General features: G+C 40.6%; 1 protein-coding gene across 3 annotated transcripts in view; it reads right to left on the bottom strand.

Moving 5' to 3' along the window:
* RHBDD1 (rhomboid domain containing 1) overlaps positions 1 to 15,453 on the bottom strand; it is a 111,598-nt gene that overhangs the window by 56,602 nt on the left and 39,543 nt on the right. The window lies entirely within an intron of this gene.

Raw genomic sequence — 15,453 nt, 5'->3', positions numbered from 1 at the left:
TATATAAAATACAAGGAAAGCCCCAACTAAGTATATGTTGAATATATATATATAGTATACAAATATATATATGTAAATATATAAATATTTATATATATTCAACATATACTTAGTAGGGGTTTTCCTTGTATTTATATGTGTATATATATATATATATGTAAACACATATATAAATATATATATAAATATATAAATGTATATGAAATACTGCCATTTGTGACAACATGGATGGATCTTAAGATTATCTGTTAAGCAAAATAAGTCAGACAGAAAAAGTCGAGAATCATATGATTTCACTCATATGTGGGATATAAAACTGGAAGTAACAAATGAACAAGACAAACAAACAAACAAAAACTCACAGACACAGACAACAGTTTAGTGGTTATCAGAGGGTAAGGGGGCTGGGGGGAGGTAGAAGAGGGGAAAGGGGGTCAAATATATGGTGATGGAAGGAGAACTGACTTTGGGTGGTGAACACACAATGTAATATATAGATGCTGTATTATAAAATTATATACCTGAAACCTATATAATTTTATTAACCAATGTCACCCCATAAATTTAATTTTAAAAATCTCAATAAAATGGAAAATTTTCTAGATGAATACAAATTATCAAAATAGAATCCATTACACGAAACTTGACTAGATCAAGGATTAACTTTTGCTCAACTAATCAATAAGAAAAAGATATTCCACTTGAAGTAACGACTTAAAGACAAATTTTTGTCAGGTTGACAAGAATTTTAAAAGGACAGTAATATTTCCTTTTGGTGAGAGTTTGGGAAGACAAATACTCTCATACACCGTTGATAATAAAAAGTTGCTAATAAAAAAAACGTGTGTTGAATGAGTAAAGAAACTCATCCAGCAGCTCTCCCTGCTCGCCCCCTGACAGCTCTTGCTGTCACTGCAGCCCACACACTGCCCTCAGTTACTCTCATAAAACAGAGGGCAAGTCCTGTCATTGCCATTCAGTGAAACTCACTGACTTCTCTGCTTATAGAGCACTAGCCTGCAGTCTAGGCCTTCCAACACTTGGCATTGCCCATCCCTTCCCTCCACCCTCATCACCAGCTAAACCTAGCCTCCACCCCCAGCCCCACCCCCACCCACAGCCAGACCCTCTAAGTGCTCACAGGAGACCACAAGGCTGAGAGGAACCACATCCCAGTCATAAAAAGCAGGGCCCAGTTGAAGAGTCACTCTCTCTTCCACTGCCTTCCGTCCGAGCCGTTGTTTCTGCCTTCATTATAGCAAGGATCCAGTCTTCTGGGTAGCAAAGTGTTTACATGTGTTCTTGTCTGTCTGTCTCTCTCCTACAAACTCCCTGAGCACAGTCTTATTCATCTGTTATCCTAAATTAGAAGCTGAAAAAGAGGTCATGTATATGAATATATTTTCATGGCTTCGAGAAATGACTTCCCACTTCAGGAGGGGAAGGACTGAAGTTATCCGGGAGTCCGTGGAAACTCCAGGAGCACCCTGATTTTTGTGGCTTATGCAAGTCTCTTCCACACACCTAGGCCAGTGCCTGGCAGAGGACAGACACTCAAATATGTGTTGAATGAATGATGTGAGTGACGCGGAAGGGTTACATCAAGAGCGCCAGGAAGCAGATGAAAACCACTACATCTTCAACTTCGAGTGCTCCCTGAGCCATGGCAGTGATGGGACCGAGGAGGTGACCTTAAGTCACAGACACACAACACCTACAATCAAAATCGATATGCATCGCCCGCCACAGCAGCAGACAACGGGGGAAAAGGTCCCTGAGCCACAGACCAGACCACGGCAGGTCATTTTCACTGTCTCAGGGCTAGTGAAAGACTTATGGGCACCCAGGAAGAAGAGGAGGCAATGGAATCCTTCAGAGAAAAAGAAGAACGAAATATTCTGTAGACAGGATGGCACAGTTGCCTTTTCCCATCAGCCAATTCAGTTACACTATTGTCCACACAAGCCCCTCATATACCAAACACTGGACGTCACCCCCACACCCACCCCACCCCCCACACATACAATCTACCTCACAGTATGTGTAACCTGATAATAAAAATAATGGATCAGACAGTTGGTTTCCCATTTTCAGGGAAGAACAGCATGAACAATACTTTTCTTTAGCTTCCCCCTAAAAAAGAAATGTGCTGATTTTATTTTGCTTTTAGGCTAAATAATACTCTGCAACTAGTTTTAGGAATGGCAAAGAAAGTGGTAGTTTGAGGGATACAAAGAAGAGGCCAGAATCCATTTTTTAAAAATAGTAACCTCAATTTAACTGAAAAGAATGAAGTAACATAAATATTTTTAAAAAACTGTAAACCAATCTTTATAGTGAATCATATAGTTATAAAATAACATGGGGAAAAATTTTCAATTTAAAACCCCAACTATTTAAACAATCAATCTTGAATTTCATTTACAATTTAGAGTATAATTCAGTTAAGTGAATTTCTTATCTCTCTAAATGGGTTTGTAGAAGTTTGAGTTGTAATCTAATGGTCCTAATATAATTGCAAAAAACTAAGGAAGGGAGACTGGCCAATCAGAGCCTACAGTGCAATATCCTCCAATATTCAGCATTTTCCATGAAAGTCCCATCTCAAAACTCTCAAAGATCATTTCATTTCAGCTCTATAAGTGTTCTTTTTTAAAAAATACAAATAGGAAGAGATGATCTTATTTAATCAAAACTGAGAATCTCTCAGTATTACACACAAAAAAGTGACAGTTCCACCAACAAAAAAGGAAACATGCTCATTTTAACTTTATGCTGTTGGTAACCATTTGACAAAGGACTTCCCTTCCCCCTCTGAGATTCCCGTTACCATTACCCTCGTCCTGAGGGAGGAAATGGAAATGGACTGGGAACTGTCTTCTCCCAGCAGCACTGGGATGAGGGCACTTTATCCCTGGCCGTGGGGGTGCTGAGTCGTCACCAGGAGGCCCTGGGCTTGGGGGAAGAAGACATCTGAGGGCTTCAGTCAGTGTCTGGGCTCTACCTTCAACCATAGGAGCTTTAGAAACAGATTGTGTTATGATGCTAATTACACATGCAAAACAGACACTTTTGATGTTTGAGGTGTGGGAGGAAGACTGTGTCTTCCCAACAGCCCTCCTGAAAGTGTGTTGTTAGTTCTGCCTGGAAGGTGACACCCCAAGCGAAAGGCAGGGAAAACCTTGCTCTTAGCAACAGGTTCCTCTTGACCTTACCAGGTCTTCGGCTCGGACTGAGGACCTGGGATAGCCTGCCAGGGTACCCTCTACCCTGAGTCAAAGTAATTTGTGGGGGACAGGACCACCACATTCAACTCTGTATCTGGGACCACACCTAGTGCAGTAAACAGCCTGACTCGAGCACTCAATAACTAACTGGACGAGCAGAGGAGCGGAATTAAAATCACACATAAAAGGCACATACATCCCAATTGTATTATAAAAACACAAGTGGCACATGGTCTCCAGCTAATAGTTGGCTTGGTATCAAATTTCAACTGGGAGAGATACTACTTGAACATAATCTCGCCCTTGGACAATGGATGACATAATACATGTGCTCAATTAACAAAACAATAGCACTAGACCAATTATTATACCCTTGGTGACTTAGAAGCTTTATTTCTTCTGATAGCTCAATAGTGACTCCCTTTAGAAAATCACAACAGCTATAATTAAATACTAACAGTGATGGGGAGATAACGTGACAGGGGCCAGACACATCGCTGCTTTGTACAGCCACACACGTTGTGCACTGCACAGGCTACAATGAGAAGAAAAATGTGTTCAGGGCTTCAAAAGTTCCACAAACATTGGACAGATGCAATATACAAATTTAGGTCATCATATTTCAACTTCACAGAAAGTTAAGTATCGATGTAGTTTCATTTTAATAGTGGACAATACCTTAATCGGAGAGTTCTTAAACTTGTTCAGGTTCTAAGTGCCTTTAAATGTCTGATGAAAGCCATGAATCCTATCTGCAGAAATACTACACATACACAAAATATGTCACCTCAAATTTTAGGAAGTTCGTAGATGGCTTGCGTTCCATCCATGGACCTCTTGCTAAAAACCTTTGCCTGAAGTGAAAATCATCATCACAATAGAATAATTTTAGACATCAGCACCAAGTCTGAATAGTTACAAACTCAATTGGAAAAACATTTTATTTGTACCCAAATCCTAACACAGAGGCAGGCATTTATTTAGATTAGTTAAGTTTATTAACATGTCCAATTTCTTTGTTGTGTCATTGCTCTGTAATGATGTAACCTACTTCTGGGTTCAATTTTCTTCTTGATAGAATCAAACTTTCAGTAATTCTTTTAGTGAACGGCTGAGGGTAAAAAAAATTCTGCTAGTCTTTGTATGTCCAAAGAGGTCTTTATTTCATCATCTTATTTTGATGACAGGTACAGGAGCTACTTACTGTAGCTGCTGAGAAATGTCAATCGGACAGTCATCCCTCTGCAGGCAATCTATCTTTTCGCTCAGCTTTTTAAGAATTTTCTCTTTATTTTGGATATACTGTCATTATACCACAATCATTCCAGTTGTCAATTAGTTTTATTTACCCTCCTTGACATCTGTCATGCTTTTTCAGTCTGAGGTCTGGTGGCTTTCTACAATTCTGAAAACTTGTAGAAAGCCACCATTTTTTTTTGGCTTGTGGACCTCTCGATATGCAACACTCTCACATTTCCTAACACAGAATGGGACTCAATACGTGTTTATAGAAAAACAAAAAACAAAAAACCAAAAGCAAAAACAATGAAAATTTAAAATCCAATCAATGTTGCTACATGTTACTTCTAAAGGATAGTGAAGGTGAAAAGGTAATTTTGGAACAAAACTAAGACTAAGATATTATGTGAGTTATATGTCAACTCTATCTCAAAGCTAGATAAAAGATACTGTGGATTTCGGTTATACAGACAGACTACATGCAGGTATTACTAACACAACACAGCGCTCTGCTTGTCATGCCGCACTCCTTTGAGAGGCTACTTGTAAGGTTGAGCTAAGTGATCCTGCAAAATCTTCCTACTCTCATGTGCCACACTGTTAAAGAGTCAAAAGGAAAAGCTGTGACAAGCTGTAAAGGTCCTCCTCTGAGAAATGGCCAATTCTTTCCACAGCTGAATAGGCTGCCCTCTCCGGCAGAGCTCAGAAAGCAGAAAATGTGTTACTCTAGAACATAATCTCACAGCATATGCAGAGTGAATGACTTCGTTAAGGATGAAACTTGATGGAGACACAGAACTGGACCTGGTAAGAGACCAAGGGAAGGTAGAGCTAGTCCGCAGAGATAACCCATTGTATTGAATGTTCCATAATTTCCTCCTGCAAAAGCAGTTACCACCAGGGAGGGACTGAGCTGATCAGAAGTTCTGTGGTTTGGGGATCTCAATAAATGGTCTCAGACTGGCATTATATCAACAAGATGTGAGAATTTTTCAGGTTATCGCACATTAATGCCACTAGGAAAGATCCCGATAGCACTGCTCCTTCCCCAGATAAACTGCTCTCAAAGAGTTGTCTATTCCTTGATGCGTTCTTCACCCACGATACCAGCACGCATGTTTAGCAATGGCAACTTGGGACGTACTTAGTCTATATGATCTATCTCTTTACCATACCTCCTTCATGAACCCCTCCTGCCACCTTTGGCCACAGAAGTAAAAACTAGCCACCTTCCAATATTATATCTCCCCAAAGGTTAGCTATATTGGCAATGCAACCTCTACTGTCCGTGCTGATTTAACATGGTACCCACCTGAGGCATAGGGCTGGGAACTGACCACTGACATTTACTTGAGCCCCAGACAAACATGATGTGGGCAAAACCAAGAATGCTGCAAAGGCAGGAAAAGCCTCTTTTACAAAAGAGCTTCCTAGATAATAGGTGATGCCGAGCAATTCCTTGGCTCTGAATTCCATGTCCGTCAGCCTGGCAGCGAGACAATTCCATGAGCTGGTTCAAGGAGGTAGCATTCATTCATTCATGTATTTACTGACTATTACATAAATAAGACAAACAGGGTCACTGCTTCACGGACCTTACAATCTATATATATGTGTGTATAACTATACATTGTGATAAATGTAAGAAAGCGAGGCTACCTTCCCTAGACTGGTCTGGGATGGCTCCGTAAGTGGCATTTAAGGTGACATCCATAGGATTTGGAGCTAGCATGCCCTGACGTGAGGACGGAAGCTTCTGGCTGGGAAAACACATATATAAAAGCTGTGAGGCAGGGAAGAACCTGGTGTTTTAAAAACACTGACATGGCTACTAGGTGTCTGGAGCACAGTGAGCAAGGGGTACGGCCAAGGGCTATGACATGAAGTGAATCTGGAAAGAGAGGCCGAAGTCAAATCCCATATAGGCCTATGTGCCATGGGAAGGAATTTGGGTTGTTTTCTAAGAACACTGTGCGGCCAACGGAGAATTTTAAAGAGTGACCTGTCTGGAGAACAGACTCTAGAGAGGCAAGAATGAGCAGTGTAACCAGACTAGTAAGGAAGCTAATGGAGTCCAAGTGAAAAATGGTGGCACCTTGGAAGAGGGTGTTGCAACACCATGACAAGCGTGTCTCTAACAAGCAAGCCTGATCCCAACCCACATGCCATTTGGGAGCTCCCCAGTGCTTCTAGAACAAAATACAAACAAGGCTGGTTAAAGCCATTATGGGCCTCTGCCTGCCTCTTGAGCCTTCTCTGTCTGCTGCCAGCCCCCAGCCCGATGCCACCCCAAGCTCGAGCCAGCCGCAAAAGCCAGACGTCCACCCTTCAGGACTTTGTATGCACTATGCCCTGTGCCACACGCATCACCCAGCTAAGCCTTAGTGAAACAGCCGCCAGATCCCACCTGGCCAGCGCCTTCCCTCAGGACCAGGTGGGCGGGGGCTGCCCCTCTTGCCCCTGCAGTGTCCTCCGCGTTCCCCCAGCATTCTGCTCTCTCCTGGCCATTGGCTGCGGCTTCACCGCGTGGCTCCCAACGGCCCCTTCAACCCAAATGTTTTGTAATGCTCCCTCTGTTTTCTTGAAACAAAATTTATAAATAACATGTCTATACACATACTTTTAAAAACAGACACACGCACACACATTGTCAGCTCAACATAATGCCCGAGTAACAGTAAGAAAAATGTAAAAGGTAACATAATAAAGTCCTATGAACTATATATGCTCAGGCACAACCAGAGGACACATCAAGTGGTTCTTTGCTTGCACCTGTGCATGGAACCTGCACAAAGGTGAGAAAAACAAATGCAGGTGGATACAGACGGGCGTTTTGTGACACACACCTCATGCAGGATTCCACCGTGACGCGATTTTTTGTCAGGGTAAAGAACTTTTCAATCCAAACAAAGAAAAATATTCCCTTAAGTTATATTTACAATTTACTTTATAATTTTCCTGGAAAAGTCACTGTATACAAAATCCATGCCAAAAAATGAAAACCTTTGTGTTTATATTAACAACACAATCAGGTTTCAAGCTTGGATAATCATAAACAGCTTTTTCACCTACATCAAGGTCCTTTCAACAGATTGGGGGGTGAGAGGGGGGCGAAGGGACCATTCTTGTTGTAGGGGACAGCCTTGCACACACACCAAATGCCAGTAGCACCCCCGCTAATCATTATGACAATTGAAAACAACCCCACAATTTTCCAAAATCCTTCCTGGGGACCAAGCCACTTATCCCAGTGGAAAACCACTGGCTTAAGCACACAGCAAATGCTTATTCAATGTTTCTTGAATTGATGACCTTTAATCGTTAGGCCTCAAAAAGATTTCTTTTCAAAGTACTTCTCATGTGATTATACTATGCACAAATTCCAAGGATTCCAACTAAATCTACAACATATTGAACTGATAGGCAAGAAAACTTCCCACCATGACTGAGACGCATGTGGGGAGTTAGAATATTTGAAAGCGGCCGTGATCACTTCCACATTGCACTGTGGTAGCATAAATGCAACTTGGCATGTGAGAAACGCTCTGCCATCTGCTATTACTACCGACAAAATATTTCTGGGTACCACATGAATGATTATTTGCATATCACCTCCCAAAAGTCAATATAATATGAAAGAGAAGTTGGGTTGTTTATAGCCTGCTTTTAACATGTGCTACTGTTACGAAGCAAATAGATATTCTTGTGAGCTTAGCCTTTCACAGGTATTTTCAGAAGTAGAGTCACAACTGGATGTGTCATGGCCCTAGGGTAGCTGGACAGTCTGAAGCCGCAGGAAGAGACTGGCTTACAGGACCTCGATGGATGGGAGTTCATCACTGGGACACACAAAGGAGAAAGGGCCGCAGGGAAGTCTCACCTGTGAACTGTGGAAATGACTTCTACACTTTCCCAGTACCCCGTACCATGAATGAAAGGGCTGCTCTTCCCAGGGGGCAGTCTTGATCCATTGGTTCTCAGCCCTGGCTGCACCTAAGAATCTCTTAAAGAGGTTTCTAAAATTACAGCTCCGGGAACTCGACCTCCAGAAGTGCTGCAAAATTGTGCTGGGGTGGGACAGCCCCTGACATTGTTTCATTTATTTGGTTATTTTTTGGTTCTGTTGTTTTCAATTCCCCAAGTGATTTTAATGTGTTGAGGCTGGAGGACCATTGATCTTAAGCCAAAGTTCAAATTCTAATGGTAAGACTTAAGTTGCCATCGTGGGCCAATGAGAAAACCATTTTGAGTGTAGTGTGGGCAAGATTCTTCTTCCTACAAATTCCTCCATAGAAGTGACATCTGTTTCCCTTCTTGGTAAATTGGTCTTAATATATTCAACTGTAATGCTGCAAGAGAGTAAGTTTAGCTTTCAAAATTCATGCAAGGAAACATATGAACTTACTTCAAAAGATTTACAAGGTCATTGGACTTATAAAAACCTGACAAGTCAGCTAGTGTGCCCCCATATCCAAGAAAGTCAGATACACATGGCTGAAGATGGCGACAGTCAAGAGCTGAGGTGATCCCTGAGTCCCTACCCCGACACAAAGATCGGGAAACAAAACTGGATCATAAAGTTAGCCTATAATTTCAGAAAAATGAAATTCTACTTGTGGTTAAATCTGGTCTGAATCAAAATTCTGACTCTAGATGCCCCGCCTACTGTGTGACTCACAGACTTGGGCGTGCCACTGGCATCGCAGACTGCTTGTGCAGTAGCTTTGTCAAGGGCACAGAACCACCAGCTACACAGTTCTGAAAACTGCCCAATAGAGCAGAACCTGTTCCTCTAACGCAACCCGACTAGGCTGAATGTCTGTGAGCAAAAGTAACCCTAATGAAGGCTTGAGATAGGACCACTTTGTATCTAATCTTTGGAACGTAGTGATGAGAGTCCAATGAAATTACGGCCAGTGGCAACAAGTGTCCATCTAGTTCTCCCAGGTTTTCCAGCCCAGTATGTCAGTATTCTCAACAATTCTAAAAGCTACCTGATAATCTTCCAGTAAGGCCTCTGTGTTTAAGTTTGCCAGAGTTGATTTCCACTGTTTCCAACCTAGAATCTCAACTGGTAAGGTACACATACATATATGGATGCTGAGGAAATAAGTAACTATTATCTCTAGAATTGCTTTCCTTGGGAAGATGTAAGATGTAAGAAGCTGTTGGTCAACTCTGCCACCATGTGAAGAGAGCTTTCCTGAGAATGAAGCCGTGGTGGACAGATTCTGAGATGGGCCCTGGTGACCCCTGGTTCCTGGGAGTCACATCCGTCATACTCCTTTCTCCCTGAGCATGCGTGGGACCTGTGACTTGCTTCTAACCACTAGAATACAGCATGCCATTTCCATGATTACATTCCATAAGACTGTAATTTCTGCCTTGCTAGCAGACTCTTCCTTGCTGGCTTTGATGAAAGAAGCTGCCATGTTGTAAGCTGCTCTAAGGAGAGAGATTCAAGTGGCAAGGACAGCCTCTGGCTGACAGCTGACAGCAAGGCTCCCAGTCCAACAACCCACCAGGAACTGAGTTCTTTCAGAAATCACATAAGCTTGGCAGCAGATCCTGCCCCAGTTAAGCCTTCAGATGAGACCTCAGTGCTGCCTGATCTCTTTGTTTCGGTTTTTGTTGGCAAAGCCTGAAGCCAAAGACCCAGATGGGCTGTGCCCAGGATCCAGACCCACAAACACCATGAGATCATACATGTGTGTTGTTTAAAGCGCCTACATTTGTTACAGCAATAGATGACTCATACAGAAGGCAAAACAGAAAAAAAAAAAAAAAAAAGGGCCAAGCGATAGAGACAAAATCCTGATGACACTGCTGGAACCCCCGAATCCCATCACCTCAGATGTTTTTGAAACCCTGACGTGCAGCACTGTAATTTTAATGAGGTAAGCTAAGAGAGGTCCTGTTTTTTGATCAAGTAAGTTTCAGCTGGGCTTCTTTAAATTGTAACCAAAAGAATCTTGACTGAGATGTCCACAGATGATGAAGGCAACATGGAACCAACAGCTCTTAGAGTCTCAAAGAGAATCCTGCTGTACGCTAACTCAGCTCCCGTGTAGACTAAGATTCCAGGTGGAGTCTTAGGATTGAGGATTCCAATAAAAGAGTCAGAAAGAATGCTACCACCCTGAAGAGGTATCAACCCCGGTGTTCACGTCACTGAGTTAACTCCCAGAACCTACACCCATGTAGTAGACACAGCTCCATTCCTCATGTGTGGGAGACAACAAGAATAATAAACTGAGAAACGCATTTTAAGTACTGACTTACTATCTCTATTAAAGAGCTCTTTGAAATCCATAGATACTTTATTAAGTTGTTGGCAAATACTTCCCAGGGGATGCAGCCCTTATGTGGTCCTGAAGGCCCTTGATATGCTCTGACTGGCCTGAGCTTTATCGGCCATTCTTCTCGTCCCCACACAAGACAAGTTGGGGGCACTGAAGGGGTGGAGGCTCTTCCAATGAGCTTGACATTGACTTCAGAACTTTCCTTGTGTTACCTTTTTAATCCTCCCAACAAGCCCAGGATATGGGTACTACTGTTGGTCCCATTTTACAGATGAGGACCTGAGGCTCAGAGAAGGATGAAAAACCAAGGGCCAGGGTGATGAAATAGAGAGCTAGGGAGTGGCACTCAATAAATGTGTGTTAAAGAGGGAGAGTTCAGTAATGAAGACGTCCCTGGTACTCCCTGCCTGAGGAATGCATCTTCTGCCTGCCTTTGCTCAACCTCTGTACATCTGGGAAAGTATACGAGTAATTAGGATGTATAATCTGCAAATGAGGAGCATGAGAACAAGACTGTGAAAGCATGACCAGGAGCCATGTAATTGTTCATGTAACACAATCGAACAATATAATGGATCACGTTTCGACTCACAAAACACTTCCAAATAATGAAAACATCGACTTTGATTTGATTTGCATTCCTCAACAAAAAGTTTCAAAAAACAATACGTGCCTTCTTTAGATCTACGAAAAGATTTGTTTTACCACGTGGTTTTAATCTCCTTTACTACTTTCTAAGATTTTTAGCAGCGCTTTCCTCAGCTAGTCCTCGTTTTACTATAGATTCTTAGGTCAATCTTAACAAAACTCAGTTGAAACTAACATGCAAAAATCTATGAAATCCAGATCAAAAGGGGGACCTCGAGCCATCATTAAAAATAAAGACCTGTAAGGAGGAGCTTATGAAGAACACCTTTTTCACTAGCTGGGCAGTCCACCGACACCCAGGAGGGGAACACCAGCTCTGATGAGTCTTTTCAGAGGGAATACGCAGACTCAGCTCTGCAGTATTTGAAATGCCATCACAAACAATGTGTGTTAAACGGTGTCATCAGCATGCTCAAGAATCATAGCACCATGTACGCAGAGGGACACACTAGAGTGGAATTTATGAATTTTAAATGAAATTTTACCGTTTCTTAGGGGAAATCTAAAAAATGCCTACTACGATGCAAAAAGATTTCCACTTTGTGTTCCTAGACAGTTATTTTCACCCCTCTTGTGTCTTAATAGAACCTTCCAACTGCTGTGGCTGTGACCTCACTCATTTCCCAATCACAGCAAACACACCTTAAATCTTTTGTTACGAAAGTCACTTAATGCCTAACTCTGAGAAACTCAGAGGAGAGAGTTGAAAACTCCAGAATATGACGAATACCACTATTATTAGTGTAAAATGCTGACTGAGGAAAACAAAACCCAGTAACAGTCCTAATGACGATGATGATGAGAAAACAGTTTTCTACCTTCAGAAAAACCACCTTTATTTATTGGTAGTAGGAAGAAACAGGTGATTAGAAGATCGGGAGCAAAATGAGAATCAGAAATAATGAGTCAATGAGAAATACGGCCGAGGCTCATAATAATCTACAAATTAGACTCTTGAGTTAGGGAGGAGACTTAATATTCCACATGCTGCTCAGCAACTCTCAGGCTGGACGGGCAAGCTGAGGATTCTAACCCCTCCTCCAAGGAACTGTCTCCCATGCCTGGTCTGTCCTCACTTCTCATTCAGCAGCACACAGGAGGGAGGAAAAGGGAAGGAGGCTGCCACGAGGCAGCCTTCAAGTTAGATAAACCAGACAAGGTTTAATATTACAAACCTATTTTACCATATGTACGCGTGTAGTATCTACGTTGAAATGACTATAAGGCAATTCTCTAATAGGAAAATGCAAAAGAAAACAAAAAACCAGTAACAGTGAATTTCCATCAACACACCACTGGTTATTAGTAAAAAGATGGATCAGATAGTGTTCATTTTTAATTCATAGACTCTACTTGTATATTCAGTACAAAAGAGCACTGCAAGTTTACAAAGCCATTTTTCTGCTGCCTGCTTAGTACTGAATTATTTAAAACTAATTTCACACACACACACACACACCTACCTGACAGTTTTTAAAATACTATTTGACAACAGCATTTTCAACATCTATAAAAATATGTGCTAGAAAAGCAGATTCTGTACGCACTGTCTTTCATTAGCAAGTCCCAAAGTATTTTTACCTACCGGTGCATCACACTTCACAAAATCACTTGAGAGGAATGGGAGGAAATGTGACCCTTTGTTCAGAGTTGAAATTACTTGGTGTGTATCATACAGTTCACACCACCCACAAAGTAAAATTAACTGGCTCATCGAAGTCTGCACAATGGCAGTTAAACACTGGGAGTCAGTCCTCCAAGGTTACAGGGTCCCAAGTCCTCCACAAACTGACACTATAACTGAGTGTTCTCTAGGTTAGAACTGATAGAATAAACTCTACAACTTCTCATGCAATCGTGATGCAGCAGTTGGAATATATCGGAGAAACTCAAAAGACTTTAAAACTTACATAGTAAATATTGTTTGGATCACAAAATTTCCATGATGTTTTCTTTTAGAAGGAAATTTGGTGTTAATAAATTAGTCCAAAGCTTTCACACACACACACACACACACAAATGGTTATCTCTTAAAACAGAAAAATAAAAAGATGTCCCCTCTCAAAATGTAGATCCTTCTGGAAGTTGATCTAGCTTCCTCCATATCTATGCTTATATCTTCTTTTTCATATCTATTGTTGTTTCAAGTTTCCCTTCTACTTTTCATATTAAACCTGCCACAAGCTGGCCTACTTTGTCTTTTCAGAGACAGCTCTTCAATGATCAATCCTATCATTGTTTTCCTTTTTAGTTTTTCAGATTTTGCTTTTATAATTATCAATCCCACCTTGCTCTAATCCTTTATTACTTTTCTAGCTTCTTGAGAGTTTAAGTTACGTCCTTTGAAACTTTCTTGCTATTATTATAAAAAGCATTTAAGAGTTTGCCACAGCCCACAGGTTTGATGTGGAATGTTCTCACTATTCTAAAGTCTTTTTTTTCAATTTCTTCTTGATCAAGTATTTAAATTTCTAAGTGATTATGATTGCTGGGATGGTTTTTTTTTCTCCTTTTGCTCAGATTTAGTTTTTTTAAGCCTTCATTTATTACTTTGCGATCAGAGGATATGGTCTATAAAATCTCTGTGGTTTTAGAGGCGGGGGGACTACCTGTGTAGCCTAGTACACAGTTCTGGTTTATCTCATGTAGGGACGTGTGGCCCCCCTGTGCACGGCAGACACGCACTGCTCGGCTCCTAGGGGCGCTTCACCCATTCCAGCCCAGTTGAGATGCCTTTTCAAGTCTTCTGAATGTTCAGTTTTCCCTGTTCTTGTTTGAATCCCAGACTTTGCCTTGTAGTTCTGTGCTCAGGTTTTGGACCTGATTTCTTTCCTTATAGCTCACTCTCGACTTCTGGACTAGGGTCAATAACCAGCTATTTTACACTTTCCTTATTATTTGTTGGGCCAATCACCCCAACCTCTTGCTTTATTCAACAAAAGTTTGTGAATAGATTTCTTGAGTAACTATGATGTGCTAAGCCCGGTTTTAGACCCTGAGGATAAGCAGCAAACAGGACAGAGAGGTGACAACGCCTGTCCACGTAGAAGTTGGGAGAAACAATTAAGATTTGTGAAAATATGTTGCTATATACTTATATTTTAATAATTCAATTTTTCTACTGTAAATAATGCATGCTCACGATAGAAAATTTGGCAAAAAAACATTTAAAAAAAAAAAATTCCATAACTTTTTGCTAACCATCCACTAATAATATTTTTACAAGTTTCTCTCTAGTTCTTTTAGTGACTATTCTTGCTTCGGAAAAAAAACTCAAATCAGATTGTAATAATATTTTATATTCTACTTTTCTACTCTTACTTTGAGAATTTTACAATTCCATTAAAGTAATTTCTGAAAAATAACATTGTAATGGCTGTATAATATTCCATTGCATCCTGATATATTGAATCATTTACCTACTATTGGGCATTTAAGTGGTTTCCAGTTTTCTACTGCTTCATAAGAATAAACAGCTATGTCAGTTTTTTTTAAAGTATTTCTGGTTATTTATAATTTAGACAGGTTACTAGAAAAGTAATTACTGAATTAAAAGGTGTAAAGTTTATATAGCTCTTGTTTTATTAGCCACTGATTTTTTTTTTCTGTACACCGTCCACTGACTTTGTCCACTTGCCTACTGGTAATATTCTTGTGGTTATTATTGCTCATCACAGAGATGTGATCCTCTTTTTCTTATTTCTAACTTTTTTGCCTTTTGTTTCAATTTATAATGTATTTGGATCTGGAAAATAAGTTTTGTTGCTTTTCCTCCATTTGAGATGATGTTCATTGTTTTTATGCCCAGAAATTTCGTCCCAACTCAAGAACTGAAAATTTTCCCTCACATTCTTAGACATTTTTCAGATTTTATATTTAAGTCTTCTAAACATAATTTATAAAAAATTTGTTTTGGAGTATCGTAAGGGAAAGCTCTAACTTTACTTTCTTCCAAATGATTAAACAATTCTTCAAGTACCATTTACTAAATAACCCTATTTTCCCTACTAATTTTTGATGTTATCTGTATTATGATG

This window comes from Rhinolophus sinicus, linkage group LG01 (genome assembly GCF_036562045.2).
Source record: "Rhinolophus sinicus isolate RSC01 linkage group LG01, ASM3656204v1, whole genome shotgun sequence".
NCBI classification, from domain to species: Eukaryota; Metazoa; Chordata; class Mammalia; order Chiroptera; family Rhinolophidae; genus Rhinolophus; species Rhinolophus sinicus.
Note: the sequence above shows the minus strand (reverse complement) of the source record. Positions and strands in the feature narration are given on the sequence as shown.